Here is a 20735-nt window from a genome sequence, read left to right as displayed (position 1 = left end):
AAGGTGATTAAAAAGCGCAAGAATAACTTATTTCACACTTCCGTTCATTGTCTTGCTGAACAATGGGACACATTAGATATATCCTGTTCTTTTCAGTTCTCGGATGCGTGCGATTAGTGCCGGCAAATAACGAAAACACAATAACCCACTCTTTGGAAGTCATTTTCTTTTTTTTTCTATTCTGATAATCAGCCAGCCTTTTAGTTAATTCTGTTGCAAGGATGGGGCGAGAAATTACAGGGATGAAATAACGCGTTCAGTGACCACTTTATTGCTTGCGATGCCAACCGCTTCCCCGCTGTCATATCCAAATTTATTTGGCTGTTGTTGTTTGCTTCTTTTCCTCCCATGATTTTGACAACAAAAACTATGCGGGCGAGATGAGTTGGTAACTTGCTACCGCGCTGCGAATCTGAAAATGTTTTTAATAAAACCTCAGAACAAATTCTGCTTGCAGTCATATCGTCTACACATCTCCATCCAGTTTGCGCAGGATGTCAAAACAAGAAGGATTACTTCGCGCTTGTTTTCATTCAACTAATTTGGAACAAATTTGGGGGCGGAAAACAAATGGGGTTCTGAAGTGATGGATCACTGAAAGCGGGGCCGAGAAATAATGCACAAAGAAGTTCGGTCCTTTCACTTTCTCTCTTTCTTCTTATTCGCGTCGCCAAACAGTGAAACACGCACAAAACGCACTGCCTCAGAGGAAACAAAGGCGAAAATCAAACATGCGGCAAAATCTGGTGTGCTTCTCTTGTCTTGCTTTTGTTTTTGTTTTTCCTGCTCGCAAACTTCCTTGTTTCTGTCGTCTCGACCCAGATTGTAATCAGGGAGCAAACTTCTCACCCCTGTCAATGCGTGGCTCGAGCGCACTTTCTCGCTTTTCCTGCCCCTCTTGTGCGCTGCTTCTGGCGCTAGGTGCCGTGAGTGTCGCCACTCGGCTGACGATTCCGCCACCTTGTGCTTTTCGCCAGACGGCGCGTCATGTGATGTCATCATCAGGAGCTGAGCAAATCCGTGCGTACAAGCGCCAGTGCGCTGCATTCTGATGCTGTTCTGGCAGCATTTCTTGGTGTTTACTTTGCGACTACATGTTGTGAAGATCCAGCTGGTAAACTTCCTTCGGGTGTCGCGGGGAACTTCTGAAGTGCCGTATCGAAACGTATGCCGGAAGTGGGCGCCGACTTCCGGCATGCACTAATCGATGTCGGCATCCCATGGTTTCTGTTTTGTTTTCTTTACCTCATGTTTAGGAGCGCATCAATCAGCTAATTGCGCCGAGTTCTTTCTTCAAGCATTAGTGTTTTATTTCGTCCACTCAGCCTTATTTACTTATCTCTTTTATAGCTATACAGCTTTTAGCGTTTGCTGTTGATCCCTTTCCTGAAGCCACCTTGTGTAAAAAAAAACAGCCTACCTCTTTGCCGCGAGTAGCAATCAGTACAAAGGTTTCTGTGTATGCGATGACAATGCTTAGCCCTCGGCGAAGTCGTTTATTAAACGAAACGCACTCCACATTTCTTCAACGTCCGTTCGTCAGTGGCGTGTGTCGCTGACGTCCTTGGAATAATTATTAACTACAATCAACTCAGAAGCTCATTCAAGCTATTTTCACCGGCGTTACAGACGCAGTGATTATCGCCGACATAATTACGCTCCTGTTCCCGTTGCGTTCATAGAAAAGTGTTTCATGCCATTCATTCATTTTCTATTGTTTCGAACTCTGCTCTATATTCTTTCTCTCGGACGAGTAAGCTGTTCAATCCACACTTCACAATTCACGCCAGGTGTCGTCACTTGTAGGGACCCCAGGGCAGGCTCCGTGAAAAGTGGTAATGGCACTGGCATGGAAAATAAATGGGGAAGGGTCAAACAGGGGAATAATTGAAATGATAGTGAAAAACGCCGCTACAACGTGTGTAAGCGAACTTGCTACATAGTGAAGTGCAGCAGGGAACAGAAAAAAGGTGCATGCTTCACCACTTGAATTTCGAACCGCTATTTGCATTATATATCGATATCGCTTACTTAACACTCGCCTGCTTTTCTACAATCTTATGTTGGTACAGCATTATCATGTTCTATTCTAGTAATTCTTATAATAATGCTTCTTTTCGCCTTGGTGCTCTTGATTTTTTTCTTACAACTTGCCTGTATATATATTTCGGGTATTTCAAAATCCCGCCCTACATAATATCCTCTTACGATGGCTTCTACGGCTATTGAGAATAAAAAATAAAATAAAATTGAGAAGCCTTCCTAACGTGGTTGATCCGATTCTGAATGCCCAGCTTTGCCTGTGGACCGCACAGAGGGAAGAAACAAGTTATCCGGGGGCGAAATATTGATCGAAAGATAACGCGAAGCAGGAATAATGTGGGCCATAAATTCTCGAGTTCCATAATACCGAGATAGCTGCCAATAAACGATATTACGGCTTAGTTGTGAGCTGTGGTTGTTGCTATGCAGGGAAGGTTACTTGAGGGCATTTTTTTTACCACGTGCGCTAAGGGAACGTCTATTGACTTGTCCTTTGAATGTCATTGTTTATGCATTCTTGTTTTCTTCTTCCGTGTTTGGATGTTCTGATAAATGCATCAGTATGCATAAAAAAACGTGAGCACGGCACGTTTAAGAGCTTAATAATTTGCGCTTTTATTCTCTGCATCCTACGCATAAAAAGTACTACATCAGGCCATTCGAGGCAGTTGAAGACTCTGTCCACGTTTTTAAACTGGTGCTGTTTTTTTTCCGGATTATTTTTACAGCGATAGCTGTTAAAAGCCCCTACTATTAATTTAATATGGTTGTAGTCGCCGTAGTAGTAGTCGGCGTAACACGAACAAGATTGCTATGAATTCAGGAGGAGAAACGTTGCACTGACGTCACTCATGACGTCACTGAAACGCTCCTTGGCAATGCACCACGCTGCCTGTCCGATGGCTGTGACGCCACGGGTGACAGCATAGTTCGTCTTCAGCATAACTCCTCCCATTGCTGTGATTAACTCCCGGAACACATGTATAGTCATTGTCTTTCAGAATCGGGCATTGGTCTCATACCTCGAGTACATCTGCCGGCACTGCTCATGTAACAAAACTTTCTACATGATTATCAAGGACTGGAAGAGAAGTGCTGTTTGAAAGGCGGTTATGTCTGAAAATTAAAAAAGGGCCTATAACTGTCATATAAGCTTGGCGCACTCAAATTCTTGTCCTCAATACATCGGCAAATGAAAAGAACTAAACAGTTCTCACTGATTCTCGCGTTACGTAGGGGTAAGCAGCGTCTCAGTTTTTTTGTAGCGAGAGCTACACTGGGCTACCAGTCGAGCATTTCGCGCTGCCTGGGAGAGGCCAGTGTTTGCATGCGCCGTTACCATGGCAACCGGAGAGAAGCAAGGTGCGGCGTGCGCTTCGCCCGCTCCCCCGTTGGAGCCGAGCTTGACGTTACGCAGATGCGCAGTTGTGCGCATGCGCCGATACCATGGTAACCAGAGAGACCCCACAGCTGCGCCGCGTTCTTCATCGCCACCTCGCCGCACGCCGCTGTATCACCCGAACCGCGCTTCGCATGCGCAGCCCTGCGTATAAAAGGCGGACATGTAATGGGCGTCTGTATAACAACGTTTGACATACATGTAGAAAGGGAGAAGAATACAGTCGCTGCTGAACGGCGGTATGGACAAGAAAAGATTAACTGCTCCGATTCTGAGGTTGTCGCCGGGCAGTTGGCTTGAACCAAATCAGAACGCTGGAGTTTGTACGTGAAACAAGGTATCACCGCCGTCAGACATCTGTCTTCGATCGCGGTGAATAATAGTAAAGCCTGCTGTGTTCGGCTTCTGGAGAGCGGCATTATCATCCAAGGAGTCTACGTGGCACCGGGAACATCTAAACGGACGACTGATGCGGTTGCCACGTGTATACCAGCCTACGGCATGGTTTCACAGTTGTGTGTGACTTTAGGTGATTTCAACAGGAAACAGGACTCTCTTTGTCAGTGTATAAAAGAAAAGTTTGACTTTAATTTATCTTCGCACCCTCACGTCCAGACTACACAATATGGAACTACTGTAGACTTCGTATACCAAAGAGGTTCTACCAAATCGAAATAATGTATAGACAGAATTGTGACCGCTGCATGCTAGTTCACAGATCATTCGGCAGTCTTAGTCTCTGTCAAGCGAAAATGAAGAAAAGGTGTGTATACCCAATGTCTCTCGTTGCTAAACATACAGTGACCACAACAAGCTCAGCCAGGGAAACGTACATCTCGCTACGTAAGTCCTGGCATAGCCGAGCTAAGCTACTGCCAATTTTTTCTTCTAGTTTCTGTCCTGTTGCGTTACATACAGGAAATACATGTTACTTTCTTCTTGAAACTATTGTGGCGATGCAGGTTTGCTTTCCAAGAACATACTAGTACAACAAAAAACAGTATAAAGAAGCTGGTAAAGGTTTGATATTAAGTAAGGCCAATTATTTTGACTTATGCACAGACGACGTTTACAGGAAGAACAACAAATAAACAAATGCCAACCGCTTCTTAGCCCGCATATCTTGTAAGGCAGCGACCATACAGTCTATACTCTGTTTTTATTTGGGCATCAAAGAAGATAGCGGTATCCCGAAGTAACAGATGAACAGTGTCCTTCAAGATTTTCCTTTAAAAAAATGGGAAAGTGCAGGACTGGAGAGATTCAGAAGGCAAGGCGATACGTTCTCCCTCTTCCCTGAAAAAACCTTTCCCCTGCTACACACGCCGACAATTAAAATTCAGTAAGCGCACTTCTACATGAGCACGTGATGGAATGATGTTAAAGTTCGCTGTTGATTGCCCGAATGTGTCTGATTATGTGCGGCTTTTTGTATTCTTTAGACGCTCGGAAATAAGCTGAATGTGGTAACCGTAGTTGTAGTTTACTGTTAATTTTCTCGATGAAGGTTCCAACTCCTCTGATACGTTTTTCAAAAAAATAAAGTCAGTAAATAGGAAATGAAAAAAAAACGCAACCTTTATCTTATGTTCTTGCTCGCCTGGCGAACTAAGCTTAAGAGCTTTCAAGTTTATCTCATCATCGATCCTCACACAATGCTACAACGCTTCCCCAGACGCTTGCAGCTTCCGTGCAATTCGCTTCAAAGATAATTAGAGCAATGGCATTTTTCCATTTGAGAATATGAACTATTAAGCGCCCTTCCACATCTCGACTCCGAAGATAATTAAATACTCGCCCGGCTAAAGTTGTTTACCAACACACTGCGGGTCGCTTAAAGCGTCGGAGGTGTCCATGTCGTCCTGCCCACGTTCAGCGCTTCCCCTTTCCCAGCCAAACCAAACCACCCGCATAGTCGCACGGGTTCTGACCCCTATAATTCACCGCGGCTGACCACGTCCCCACAAAAAGTTCGGGAGGTGGGCCCATTCTCCTTAATTAAAAAAGTTCGGTCAGCGCCCTTCGTCTCAAGTCTCGTCCCTTTCTGCCGCGCGATGGCCCGAAATTGAAGGTACGCCTTGCCAACTCCGAGCACCGACGAATACCTATTAAATTCTCCCGTGCAAAACGAGGGCAGATTTCGGTGAACCTCTCAGTAATTGGCGCTTCGGTAAATCTCCTTCGGAAAAACGGACGGCCTTCAAGACTGCGCGCAGTGGGACTTGTCCCAGTCTATTCCGAGGGCCTATAGTGCGAAGACGAATAGAGGGAAAGCAAAAGAACACGATGAGGGCAAAGAAAAACAGCCCTGGCCTTCTTCTCGCCAAGACAAGACGAACCTAGAGTACTTTCTCCTCCCGAGCCGATTGTGCTTTGGAATCCCGGTGACGCCAGGGCGTAGACAGAGGCCGCCGAGCGAGCAGCAGAAACTCGAACACGGCCAATGCTGTCAGGTCCCATGAATACGTAATGAAGATTAATGCCGAAAACTAGTTCTCCGCGGCTCCTATTGGCGACCGACTCGGGACACTGTACAGACACCTCTTCTTACTCGAACGCGGCAGAAAGGCTTTTGGGGCGAAAAACAGTGAGAGACGAAACGAGAAGATTGTCGATGTTATCAAGGCTACTTCTCAAAGACACTGCCGCTTCCAAGAATAGGAAGAAGAAAGGGAAGACGCAACTCCGAAGCTTTCTTCGAACACGCGCGCAGTGCGCACGCAAGCATGAAAATAATAAAAAAAGAAAATGACGGGAGTGTGCGGGCGGAAAATGGGAAATAAGACTCGAAAGTAGAGAGCTTTCGCTGCTCTGTCTCTTCTCTTTTCCTTTCCCAACGCGAGTCTCGCGTCTGGGTCTCGGCGTTGCTGAGCCTGGTTCGCGAAGCGAGCGCTCCAGCTGGCATTGTTGTCGAGCGAAAGGAAACAGCTCCTTTCTAATTCGAGTCATGGGCTTAGGAGGGGGCAAAAGGTGCCCGTCGCCGGAATACTGATTGAACTCCTGCGGTATCTCTCTCGCCGGGCTAGTATGCCATGCCGCACTTCCGGTATTGCTCCGGTCCCGTCTCCCTTTTCCTCCGTCTCGCATCCACGTAACCCTTTGCGGGAGCTGCTCTCCCCGCTGCCTCTTGCGGCACCGTTGCCATGGCGCAGAGGGCGGCGTTTGTTTCGAATCCCGAGGAGGCCTCAGATTATCACTCGCCTCGGCGCGCGCCTTGTTCTCGGGTGGCACCTGCCCCCGCTGCATGGCCTTGTAATCTCTTGGCTCATTATCACACCCGTGGGGCATTGCCACTAGAGCCTCTCGCCAGTCGACTGCCTTCCTCACGCTGCATCCTTACGTCTATTTCTTGTTGCGGATTCGTGTGCTTTGGTTTGTCTTAGACGTTTTCTTGCTTCTTATTGCAGCTATACGCGGGCGTTAAGAGTGGTGGGCTCGCGTGCGTTTACTAAATTCCCTGCGAATCGGCCTCTTGCGTCGACTGAACGACGCGGTAGGCCGCCTTTTCTTCTGAGCTCGCAAGGTCATAAAAAAGAGATTGAGTGAGAAACAGAAGGAGGGAGTTGGTGAAAAGTAACAAAGTAATTTCTTCGGAGATGAAAAATAATGCCTTCGTGATGCCCTAATGTGGCATCTGGAGCTGGATGACAATGTTTCCTTGTCTTAGTCTCTTTTTTTGCGATTTGTTCGGATGCGAAACTGCATAGCTTATTTCGCGCTCGCAAAATACGAATTATAGCAGGGCGGGAAGCTGGGTGAGTTTGATGCGATTAATTTTCTCACAGCTGAGTCTTCTTATAATTGCATTTTCAGCTGCAGTCTTGAACGTTACATCCTTCTACTGAAGGTATTTAAAACAGAAGCAGTATGTTCTTACGAAAGTCATTCTCTGATAAGCCGCAATAAGCTTGTGAGGTGCCCCACTCATAGACTGAAGTCAATGTGGATCACACGAACTAATCTACATATATTCCTTCGAGCAAACAAAAAGAGATACTTTGATATTTATGTTCGTTTATTAATTGACGCGTATATCAACTACAGTCCTTGCAGAATGATCTCAATAAAGAGTCAGCAAAGCCCTACCCTTCAAATTGTTTGCCGCATTATAGCCTTCGTCACTTATGCGCATAAAACAGAAAACAAAAACACACCGTCAATTTCATATTTTCATGCAAAAGGCAATCCTTCGCCATGGCCACGTATTATCCGCGAGCGTCGACTAGTCTTTGACACTGCTAATTGAAAATTTAGGCAGAGTTCTTGACGAAGCAAGAAATTATTCTATTTATCCATGCCGCTTTCCCGTATCTCCGTAGTTCTCAAGGACTTCTTAAGTAAGCCATGCACTATACAGGGGGCTATGATGGCCATCTCATTACTAAGGGTGATTGCGTGACAACCCATGCGGCGCGTATTTGCATGGCAGTTGAAAAAATCTGGATAGGTTCTTACGAGTGCTCTGCCTTCATTACCACACATTCGGTTAAGAAGCAGTAAATGACTGCATTTCATAGCCAGCTCATTAGAAGTTTTCTTGATGTCTGCAGAGAGAACAAGGCGTACTTAATTATTCATAATTACCGAGCTCCAGTATTATGACCTCGGGCAAACTCATTCTACCTTCTTTCCCTTCGTATACTAACTTTCACCTAAACTACAGTTCGGTCAATAAGGATACCGAGAGCGAGTGCGGCTAATTTTTAAAACTTTCTTCAGATTTCACCTTTGCTTTTTATCTTCCTTTTTTTTATTGAGAGGTAACGAGAAATCGTTTCCTGCAAAAACGGTCGACTTGCGAACAGTAGCGACGGATGCTAATAGAGGCGCTTCTAAGAGGCAGAGCTGAAGCAGAACAAGGAGAAATTAGCCGTGTCATTTTCACTTGTTAAGTATTCGGAGGCAGAAAAAATTCGTGAAGTGTAGGCCACCGTACTAGAGAATTCACAGCAACTTCCTGCGAACACAAGAACTCAACTTGCCTGGCTCGTTGCTGAGCGCAAATGGCGAACACGATTCATCATGGGTGGGATTTTATGGAAATTTTTTTTTGTACCCAAGGCTGAGATGAATTAAAATCCCCTATTTTTTCTTGAAGAAAAATGCAACTCCGGCTAACTTAAGCCTCATGCAGATTCTCTCATCTCAGCGCGAAGAGGAAATTAAGGAATGAAAGAAACAGAAAACTCGGCAAAAATACCAATGCGAATAGCTCATTATCAGTCGTGAATGGTGCGGAATAGGTACATTGTGCTAATTAATTATATCCGAGCTAGATGAGCTTGCTTCATTAACCTCGTGCACGTGTCTGTTTCTTATTTTTTCTACTGCGAAAATCAATCGCTCCCTAGTGAAAAACTATTTTAACATTTCAATTACTTCTTGTTGCTCTGAGAAACAGAACTGAAATATCATTCGATTGAAGTCGACGTTGAAAGGTAAAATGTATGAATATAAGCGTTGTACGATTTCTTTTATATCAGGTGCAGTGCTTGGGAAAGGCGATATGCAATGAAAAAAGTGGTGGTTAGTGCGGCCGGAGTTTAAGGACGCTGACAATGAATTAAAACGTGTAACGACGAAACCCAATAGTATCTCAATGGAAGAATCTATTCTGTGTAGCGTCTGCAAATTTAATCGTATTCAGCGTTTCCAGTACAAAGCTCTTTTGCTGCGACGACTTTGAAGCTGTATTGTACTTCACTGTAATATTAGGCAAGTATGGGCTCATAGACTAATTTTTCGGAACAGCTGAAGGGAGCTCTGGCTTTACTACTTTCAGAGAAAAACTTCAGTGAAAAAATTTGGAGGTCGCTTAAGCATCGTCTTTAAGAGTGAGATGCCACAGCGTGTTCAGGCGTTGCCAAGGAGTGCACGGAACTCCATCGCCCGTTCGGCGCGACGCGTAGCCCGTCGGACAATTTAAGGAAAGGACGCCTGTCTCACATATCACGGTGGACACCCGAACCGGGCCGTAAGGGAAGGAAAATTAAATGAATATTGGTTTTAAGGGAAGGAGATAACGCCTGTCTCACAATTCAGGCTGGACACCCGTACCGCGCCGTAAGAGAAGGAAAATCCCTTCCCTTACGGCGCAGTTCAGGTGTCCACCGAGATGCGCCATTTTTCGCTCACGGCCAACGCTGCCGACGGCACCGGCTTTTCTGCGACACGAGCTCCTTAACGCCCTCGCGCTAAAAAAGGGGTAAAGTCTCGAGTGAAACACAGGTACAAAAAAACTCGCAGCGCGAATACAATAGTCGGTAGTGATTTATTACACTGTTGGATTATTTATGCCATTGACTGATAAAGTTTTGTTGACGTTAATGATTTTTTTTATTCCCAAGGTAAAGACAGCCTTCCGCAGTGAGGCATACCAATTGGTATTGAAGGAATGAGGCGCATCATCTGGGATATTTTGGCTAAGTCGTTACGCAAGTGTTGTGTTCCTTTGGAGAACAACCCGCCGCGGTGGCTCAGTGGTTAGGGCGCTCGACTACTGATCCGGAGCACCCGGGTTCGAACCCGACCGCGGCGGCGGCGTTTTTATGGAGGAAAAACGCTAAGGCGCCCGTGTGCTGTGCGATGTCAGTGCACGTTAAAGATCCCCAGGTGGTCGAAATTCTTCCGCAGCCCTCCACTACGGCACCTCTTGTTCCTTTCTTCTTTCACTCCCTCCTTTATCCCTTCCCTTACGGCGCTGTTCAGGTAAATATTATTATTATTATTATTATTATTATTATTATTATTATTATTATTATTATTATTATTATTATTATTATTATTATTATTATTATTATTATTATTAAAATATACAGGATGTATGTGCTACTTTTTAGATTTCATCACGCTTTCACTACTTCCTTATCTCTTTCGTTGCATAATGTGTTGACATGATTTGAATAATCAATTACATGTTTTTCTGTGCAGTATATTTTTCTGTTTTTTTGTTATCATTTTTTTTGTGTACGCTTCATTTCCTCATTGTCTTTTCTGATGATTTTTGTGTATGTATGTTGCCTGCTGCCCTGCAATGTAGGGGCCGAGGGGCATGTCAAGCCACGATTCTGGCTTTTTTCCCTCGACCCTCACCATGTATACATGGCAAATAAATTGAAATTGAAATTATTAATATTATTGGTTTTGGGGGAGAGGAAATGGCGCAGTATCTGTCTCATATATCGTTGGACGCCTGAAGTTCGCCGTAAGGGAAAAGATAAAGGAGAGAGTTAAAGAAGAAAGGAAGAAAGGTGCCGTGGTGGAGGGCTCCGGCAATAATTTCGGCCACCCGGGGATTCTTAACGTGCACTGACATCGCAGAGCACACGGGAGCCTCAGCGTTTTGCCTTATGATTTTATGATCTCAATGCAAGCTGCTAACTAACGGCAGGCTTTTTAAAGCAAACCTTATTGCTACGATATTTTACAATGGTGCCTTGATTAAACGATGGATTTGGGAAGATGTGTGAACTTTTAAGTGTGAACTTCGCGTGCGTTAACGTTTACCAGTTACGTCGTTGCAAAATCGCCATTGTGTTTTCCACGTTTGCTTTCGCCTTCTTTTTATGTAAACATATAAAGAGGACAGATATTAGGCGAAACGTTTTAAGGGTCTACTGCTTTAAGTCTATGACTGCTACTTCGGCCTTTCTGTGGAAGAGACGTAAGTGATGCAGCCTACTGCACCACTTAGGGCCGCTCGTTTGAATGAGTTTTTATTACATTATTTTCTAACGGCAACATAGTTTTAGATGAAACCAGATTCTTTTTTTCTCGTGCGCAATGTCTTAGTCTAGATGACTGCTGCCAGTATTCAAACTTCCAAAACTTCGTTACACTCCTATTGCATCGCATCATATTCTCGCAGAATTCGATATTAACATCTAGAAGGCTGCCGTTGTTACAGAACAATTCAAATGTATAGCTATAATATACAATGCTAAGAAACAAGTAAAACGACAGCGGCAGCTGCAAAAGACCGTAGATTTCATTTCCATGCCAATAAAAGTTGAGTAGTTAACTTCACTCTGTTTTCGTTTGTGTCTTGTCTTTTTTCAGCATGCGGAAGTTGACCCACGGCTTCGGGTTTGTTTGTTTGTTTTTTTACGCCGTCTTGAAGCAATCTTAAAACGAGGTCATTCTATGGTGCTGGCGCGCGCTTTCGTGTCTATACTATAGTGCCAGGGGCTCCGCTTCCGGAGGGTTCAGTCGCAACGCTCCCACGCCAGTGCGCTCAGACACGTATCGAAACGAGCAGTTCGCGAGCGAGTGTTTTCCGATGCGAAAACGACCGCTTTCTCCCCTGTCCATCTTCACTCGAGTTAATAACAAGCTTCGTTCAATCCCCCCCCCCCCCCCCCCCGCCGCCCCCCCATTGATTTCCGTGAGGAAAAAGCTGGGTGAAGGCACAGAGTGTGAAAAAGAAAAGATAGAACAAGGAAGGGTGCGGACCAGAGTGGCTTCGCGTGACGAGAGATATCTGCGCGCAGGGCATCCATCAGCTACAGGCTAACGAAAGAGAATCACCTTCCAATTAGCCTTGTAGTGTTCCGTAATTTGCGGGTTGCCCGCTCGCGCTCCTTCTTGGCGGCCGGAGCGGCGATAACGAGGACACGTCGGCAGAGCATCAACTTTGCGGGCCAAAGGAGGAAAGAAGAGAAGAATGAAAGGATAGAAGAATAAAAGCAAAAATCCCACGGGCGTGAAAGGGGCTCTCCTGATCGCCTCATTCTCTCTTCGATCATCGCTCCTACGGCAGCGGGCCACTCGTTCGCATTGCCCGCGCAATGGGGCAGTAATGCTGGTACCACAAAGGGACCTGTTCGGAGCAATGGCGTTAAACGCAGCTTGTCCTGTTGATTTCATTGGGGAATTGCCAGTTCACACAGTGTCCGCTGATGACGTTCTTCAGGAAGTAGGTATCAGGGGTTTAAATTTCACGACATAGTGTTTTGCATGATAGTCATGAACGACGCAACTGATTTCAGGGCTTTGCGGTTGATTCCTTGCGGTTTATGGTATGCGTGCCAAGTTCAGCATGGCAGCATGGAACTCGAAGTCAGACATTAGCAGCGTTGGCTCTGTCAGCTTTAATAAGCACTGTCACGGCCTCTCTTATACGTCGACAAAGCATGTGCAAACATCCAAAGGTCTGCTAATGGGGAGGGGGGGGGGGGGGGGGTGCGTTGGAGTGCATGAGTGATAAAAAATCCGTGAAAAATTTACCGAGTGCAGAGGAAAAAGTACGTAGCGAGAGAGTGCGAGCTTGAGCATAACGAGGAATGAGTGTAAAAGGGTTGAAAAAGAGCGCATTATCCCGTAATAAGAGCGAAAAAGAAAGGAAAACTCCTGCTGCATTGAAGGCTATTGTTTTGCTCTGGTTCATGGGACAAGCTTTTCGGGGACATTGCTAATATGAACGAGAAGGAAGCGGCAAAGTCTTGCGTGTCCGTTATCTCGCCTTCGGCGTCGAGGCTTCTCTGTGACACTTTCCCCCCTTAGGCGGGGCTTTATCGGTTCGGAAACACGCCAGAGACTGGCCGCCTTAATAATGTCAGATGGCGTGAGACTCTTGGAGGAATTAAGGAAAAGGTGCGTGAGAAAGAGCGAGTAAGAAAGAAGAAAAGTCTAGAGCTCACAAAGCTCTTCTTTTTTTTTTCCTTTTTTTTCCTCAGGCGTGTGCAGACGTTCGTACTGTTTTATAAATGTATCGATGTTCATGGTTATTTAGCTTTCTCTTTGCCGTAGCTACATTAACTAGCACAACGTGGAGAAAACTCTCGGTTTCAGTGCGGAGTTCGGGAAAAGAAACCAGCGTGATTACTTTACAGAGTTCGTTAGTTCTCTCGTCAAAGAACTTTTCAATATCAGCGTCGTCATTAACTGCTGGTTGAGGTCCCCTGAATGGATATAAGGCTAGTTTTCGAACAAGATATAAATATATCCAGTCAACTTGGGCAGCGTTTATCAATGTGGTAATCCAACCGTGAGTTATTTTCTTTGTTATTGGTAGGTAGCAGGCTTTCTTTGTTATAATGCTTTTACTTTTATTTCACTGAAGAAATTTTTTCTGGAATTTCCTGAAAAAAATGCCTGTGGTTTAGCTCTGCTTAAACCTGGAGTGACGCAGTGGCTACATCTAGCCTAGAGGAACTCGCTCAGTCGAATTGCAGAATCGGTCTTTCGCCGCTCTGTTTCGTTGGGCGTTCCTTCTTCATCTTCGTCCCACTTGACACGGCGCATGCGCAAAGCTGTTGCAGCTGTTTCGCACCGCGCCGCTGGCAGCAGCAGCTGCTCCTCACCACGTGACCAACCCGCATGACCAACCACGTGTCTAACGACCGCCCCAGGTGATCAACCCACGTGACCAACGGTTCCGCCACGGAGCTCAAGTGGTGCCACGTTGAAGGGTCGAAGAGGTGGCGTAGTGTAGCTATCGCTACAAAAATACAGCTCCCAGAGCTCCCCAGATTTTCCCCGCAGTTGGTCTCATATTTCGGCGTCATGTAAGTGTTCGTGTGTGCGTGTGCGTGCGTGTGCGTGTGTGCGTGTATGCGTGTGCGTGTATGTGCGTGTGTGTGCGTGTGTGCGCGTTTGTGCGTTTGTGCGTTTGTGCGTGTGCGTGTGTGCGTGCGTGTGTGTGTTTGTGTGTGTCAAGCATTATGCGTCAACCTGATCTTCATTTGCCTATATTCATCATCTCCCGTCTTCGTCGTGGTCGGAAACGCCATTCCTGCGGGTGGCGATAAATCCTACTCCGGGCGTTCTCAATCTCACGTGGGGTGGAGGTGGCTTCTGGCCCCCCTGTCGATTGGTGGGCTCACCTGCTCCGTCGGAGCACGTCGACCGAAGTAGCTCTCAAGAGTCCAGCGTCCTTGAACCGGCCGCCACGGTCATGCTTCCTTACAGCCCCAATTCTTCCGCCGGCAGCTTGGATTCAGGAACCCCTATCCCGCCGCCACCGGCCCAGCCTGCTTGGACGGTAAGTCCCCGCGAGCGCGACCATCTCGATTTCGTGGGTCCTCGTGGCGACGATGTTGAAGACTGGCTGCAGCTATACGACCGCGTAAGCCCTTTCAACCACTGCGGCTCTTCAATGAAGCCTATCAATGTCTCCTTTTATTTGTCCGATGTGGCCAAGACATGGTTCCTCAACCATGTAGAGGGTATTCCTGGCTAGTTTCACTTCACGGCGCCTTTTCGGCAGATCTTCGGGACTGTCGTAGCGGCAGTGCACTCCGAAAAAAAAAATTGAACAATCGCGTTCAGCTTCCAATCGAGTTTTACACGTCCTGCATTGAAGGCGTGCTTACTCTTTGCCGCCGTGTGTACAAGCCCATGCCTGAGGCCGACCATGTTCGCCATGTCCTGAAAGGCATGGGCTCGTTTACCTTCACTGCTCTCGTTGACCAGAACCCGGGACGTTCGCAGCACATGCAAGTGCCTTGACGACCAGCAGTCGCTCCGGCTTCACGAAACCTGAGATTCCCTCCCCTCTACTGATGCAGATAAGCGCTCGCTGATTCGCTCCATTATCCACGAAGAAATTCATGGCAACATTTCTTCGTCTACCGCCTGTTTCCCGCCTGCCTCCTCCACCTCTTGCCTCCCGTTTGCGTAACATGATGAAGGGCGAGCTGGCCTCCTACACGTGCCAAATCCGTCAAGAGCCGCCTGTCTCTCGTTGCTTCCCAACGTATGCTGAGGTTGCTGCGACACCAGCTTTCCTGCTACACAACATTTGCTGGGACACTACGTTTTTCACCTTCTGAACCTGTGCAGCACAACCTCAGCGCTCTTTCTTCCAGTCCTTCCGTCCCTGCTTATCCTCGTATATAGGGTCCGCCTCTACCCCGGCCCGTTTTTTTTACCGCGTCATTCCTGGCTTTGTCACCCGTGCCTGTTGCGCGACGAGTGACCTCCGACGCGACGATATGTAGTACCCTAATCGCTCAGCCTTCCCCACCGACTCTTCCTGGCCGAGCTTCGACCGTCCGTGCATTGCGCCGCCGCTCCCCGTCACCTTTTTGCCGCTCTTCAAAGCCCCTTCACCCACCTTCTCAGCCATCGGACCGGCGCCCAGAAAACAGAGTTGTGCATTTTCCGGAGGTAAAACTGCACCGCCACCGCACCCTGGAAGTTCTCCAGTCTTGTCCAGTATGTTGTTCGTAGATATTGAACGAACTATTGTGGAAGCATTATTTGGTACCGGAGCCACTCTTTCCGTCATCCGATCCGACTTTTTTTTACATTTGAAATAAGTCCGTACTTCTTACTTCGGTCCGCGTTTACGTGCTGCTAATGAGGCTATGATACATCCATCTGGACAGTGCACCACTCGGATCGCAATAAACGGCATCCGCCATCGCATCGGACTCACTGTGCTTTCTTTTTGTCGTCATCAACTCATTCTCGGGTGGGATTTCCTTCAGCGTCCGCTGTCGTTACGTGCGGCCAGCCATCCCTCGACTTTATTGAAACAGACATCCGTGATCTCTCCGACTGGATACCTTACCACCTGGCTACAGCCGCTGAGCTTGTCCTCTGTCCTGGCAGAGATGATATCATTCCAATTGCCTCCGACCACAATGCAGGTGAGGACGCATTGGACCTACCGAGCCCACGCTTTCTGTCTTGAGGAATCTTTATTTTCACGTCGCTTCTTCCTTGTCCACACGGTTCGTCTCTCCTGGCCGCCTGCAGCACTACGCTTGAGCCTGTTCTGCGCAAAGGATCTACTGTCTCTTCAATCGCCAGCGCTCAGCCAATGACGCTTCTCTCGCTGTACAAAACCGCGCCACCAGCTTCCTTTGATGAGACGCTTCGATGAGACCATCAGCCCCGACCTCACCTCAGACGAGGAACAAGCCTTGGTCGCCGTCCTGAAGAAGCCTCTTTATTTGACATCCATTCTGCAGTTTTGGGCCAATCATCCGTGGTTTCTCTGGCTGGACACCTTACCGCTTGGTCACAGGCGCTCAGCATGTTCGTTGCCACCCGTACCGAGTGTCTAGTTCCGAACGCCATATTATCTTGGCTGATTTCACTGACATGCTCATTCGTCATATCATACACCCTTCGTCCAGTCCTTGGTCCTCACCAGTCATGTTGATGCAAAATAAAAATGGTTCGGTAAGTTTTCGCATCCACAATCGCACTCTCAACAAGATAACTCACAGAATGTATACCCACTTTCAGGAAAAGGACGCCCCCGACTGCTTACAAGGAGCCAAATTTTTCTCCTGCCTCGACATGCTATTTTCGAGCGCATGACTGATACAGTACTTCGGGGCCTCAAGTGGAAAACTTGCCTTTCCTACATTTATGATGTCGTCATCTTTTCTTCAACATTTTCTGGCTACCATAAACGCTGGACGAAGTTTCACCACGCTTGCATGCGCTGGCTTTCAGCTTGATAAGAAAAATGTCGCTTTGCCTCCTAATCTTTTAACGTGCTTGACCAGGTACTCAGCAAACATGGGATACGGCCTGACCCCAATAAAACTGCTGTCGCTTTGCATTTTCCGCATATATCTCCTGCCAAAGATCTTCGCAGTTTTCTGGGACTAGCCTCCTACTTTTGTTGATTCATCCGCAACTTCGCGTCCATAGCGTCTCCTCTACACAGGCTTCTCGCTACCGGAACAAATTTCGTCTGGTCTGCCGGCTGCGAGGCAGCATTTGCCGAACTTAAACAAGCTCTGATGTGCAATACAATACACTGCCATTTTGATGAATCTGCTTCAACAATTCTGCACCTTGACACCAGCGGGCATAGTCTTGGCGGTATGCTTTTGAAGCAACAAGTTTCATCCACCAAAAAGGTTGCTGCGTGTTCGAGTCAAACACTCCAGCCGAGCAGAACTATATATACGATCACCGAACAGGAGTGCCTCGCCATGGTTGGGGCCTTTCAAAACTTTCACCCCTGTTTGTACGATCGGAACTCCATGACCGTAACTGACCACCATGCTCTGGGCTGGTTGTCCTTAAAGAATCTGTCTTGACGGCTCGGGCTCTGGATCTCCGCCTCCAAGAATTCGATTTTATAGACTGTTATAAATTTGCTAAACGACATAAGGACACCGACGCTCTCCCTCGTTGTCGGCTCACTTCGCCGCCACCCCAGCCAATGTCGTCTGCTTTGTCACCAGGCCGCCCTGAAGATGCACCACTTATGCAGTGACAACCACCTCCATCTATCTCGTCTCCCCAACCATGTCCAGAGATCTCGTCTCCGAACAGTAGTCCGATACTTACTGCCGAACGCTCAACGATCGCCTCACCGGTCCTACGTAGCTTCCGAAAGCTCGACTGCGCCGCCAACTCACCAATTTCACAATGCAGTGTGTCACACTGCTTCAGCGCACCTACAACCCTCTCGGCAACTCGTATAGGTTCCTGTTGCTCCCCGTTCCCTCCACCGTCAGCTCTTACAAGCGTTCCACAATGATCCGACCGCTGGTCACCTGGGTTTCGAGAAGACATATGATCGCCTTAAAAGCCATTTTTTCTGGCTGAGCCTTTCGACCAACGTTGCAAAATACGTCGCCTAGCTGTGTTCTCTGCCAACACGGTAAAAGGTCAGCGTCTCCATCTGCGGGCCTCCTACAACCTCTTCATTGCCCATTTATTCCGTTCGAAGTGGTCCGCATCGACCTTTACAGACCTATACCGTTCACACAGGCGAGCAAATGTTGGGTAAGAACCGCCTTAGACCATCTAACAAGATGCGCGGAAACTGCTGCTCTTCCTTCCAGCTCCGGTGCAGAGACAGCCCATTTTTTTCCTTCATGCCATCGTTCTCCACCACGGAGCCCATCATGTTCGTCTCAGCGACCGTGGCAAGGCTTTTCTCTCCGCCGTCTTTGAGAAAGTTCTTCGTGTCTCGAATAGCGTCCACAAAACATCATCCGCTTATGACACTTAAACTAATGGCCTCAACTAACGCTTCCATCGCACCTTTTTGGGCATGCTTTCCACCCACATTCAATCTGACCATACCAACTGGGACTCCCTGCTCCAATTTGCCGACAGTACTGCGCTCCAACGAACAACCCATTACTCTCCCCTTTTCCTTGTCTCTTGCCGTACCCCTACATTCGTTGTGAAAGATCTTTCTTTTCTGTCCCCATCTCCTCTTCAGCACCCTCTCACGAAAAATTTACTCGCTCTTCGCCCATGCCGTGAACATGCACGATTGAACACGTAAGCTTGCCAGGCCTCCAGGAAAAGAAGTTGTGACTTCACCCGCTTTACAGTTTCTCTTTCCTCTGGTGGTCACGTTTTACTCTGGACACCCGTGCGCACACATGGTTATGCGAGAAATTTCTGAGCCGCTATATTGGCCCCTATGCAATGGTTTAACAAACGACCCCCGTTAACAATTGTGTCGCCCCCGCTTCACCTCTTACTGACCGTTGCTGTCACTGAATTGAAATCTTCCTCGTGTCACTCCTGGAGCACTTTGTACGTCGCCTGTCATAACTCTAATTGGAACCAGGATGGTCGGTTTAATCCGGAGCAAGGGGGGGGGGGGGGGGAGGGGGCATCTATATTTGTCTATATTCATCTCTCATCGTCGTCGCAATCGCCATTCTTGCGGGTGGCAATAAAGCCTGCTCTGGGCATTTTATATATCTATACAGAATTGTGCATCTTTATCGTGAAGACTTCAAAAAATTTTCTCGCCTAACCGGCTGGATCGTTTGCGGTAAAACTGAGCACTGAGCTTTCGTATTGTAACTTTTACCTCATAGGAAGTTTTACAGCGATACTTACTTGATTCAGCCCGAATGATGCAACTCTGTAATCGTCTGCGCCGCGATCGGCGAACTGCAAGCCGCCAGCGCCAGATGGCCGCGAAGAGCGGCAATGGCGCCATCAAAGGTCCTGCGCAGCTTGTAATGCCGGCCTTAGCGCCCTTCGCGTCATGACGCTTTTCTATGCAAACAACAAACGGCGCCACTAATGCAATTTGCCGAAAATCCAGATTTGGCAGCTTTCGGTTTGTCGATTTCCAGGCAGACGATTGCGGGTTTGCATCGTGTGCGGCTGAACCAGATAAGTAGTGTTGGAAAACTTACTACAAGACAAAAGTTACCGCAATACCCAGGTTCTGTGCGCATTTTCAGCGCGAACGGTCTAGCGGTTGAGGCGAGAAAAATTTTTTTAAAGTCTTCGCGATAAAAATGCGCAATACTGTACATACAGGTATATATACCATTTTCTTTCAGGGAAACCAATCAGTAAATTTTTAAAATAGCAATTGTGACACACACATTATATATATATATATATATATATATATATATATATATATATATATATATATATATATATATATATATATATATATATATATATATATATATATATATATATATATATATATATATATATATATATCAACAGCTCAGGCAAAAGCACTATGGCCCAGACATCATATAGCTCCTCCGCGGTACGTATATATACTCCTAACATACACCACACGTGCCGCAGAGACTTAAGTCTGAGATACGGTGCATTGTAGATGCACACTTGAACGAATAAAACTGCGAAAAGAACTATTCTTTTGCTCTAACTAATAATAATAATAATAATAATAATAATAATAATAATAATAATATTGGCTACTTGCGGTTAAGTAACTGCATATCATGCCTTTTTAACACATAATGCACGGCTTGCTGCTTTTCTGTTCTCCTTCTAAAAGTAGCGGAAATGCTGGCCAAATAAAATCAAACCTAGTCATCTAGCATCACCGACGCAGCAAACGAACTTGCTACCTGTTTATCTTCTCATGCCAGGCGATCAAGCATCTAACGGGGGAAGGGTAGATTGTTGTGATGTTGGTTAGAAATTTTTCACGCAATCGCAAAGTTTTTCGTTAAAATCACTGCCCATGCGCACGTGAAAAGTCTACGAAGTTTGTCAGGCAGATGTTAGGCCTTCTTTGGAGGGGAGGGCTGAACGCTGCATCGCTGTGTTGTGTATGCGTAACATGAGGAGTCTATGAGATATTGTATGGAGTCTTATGTTTGTCAGTGTATTGCTTGCGGCGAATCTCTCGAAGCTATCGAAACTGCGAGACGCCAATGTATACACACTTCCACGCAATACCGTTAAAAGAGGGAGGGGGGGGGGGGGGTTGCGCTCAAGACCAGAATCCAACGTTTGAGCAAAGAGGACCAACTATGCAGCGTGACAGAATATTGTCGCGCGTCTAGTTCCTTACGCCGCAGCCAACTGGAAATTCGTCGAGCATTTCATGGACAGTCGTATTGGGTACACA

The sequence above is a fragment of the Amblyomma americanum genome, chromosome 6 (genome assembly GCF_052857255.1).
Source record: "Amblyomma americanum isolate KBUSLIRL-KWMA chromosome 6, ASM5285725v1, whole genome shotgun sequence".
Taxonomy (NCBI): domain Eukaryota; kingdom Metazoa; phylum Arthropoda; class Arachnida; order Ixodida; family Ixodidae; genus Amblyomma; species Amblyomma americanum.
This window is presented reverse-complemented; position numbering follows the sequence as displayed.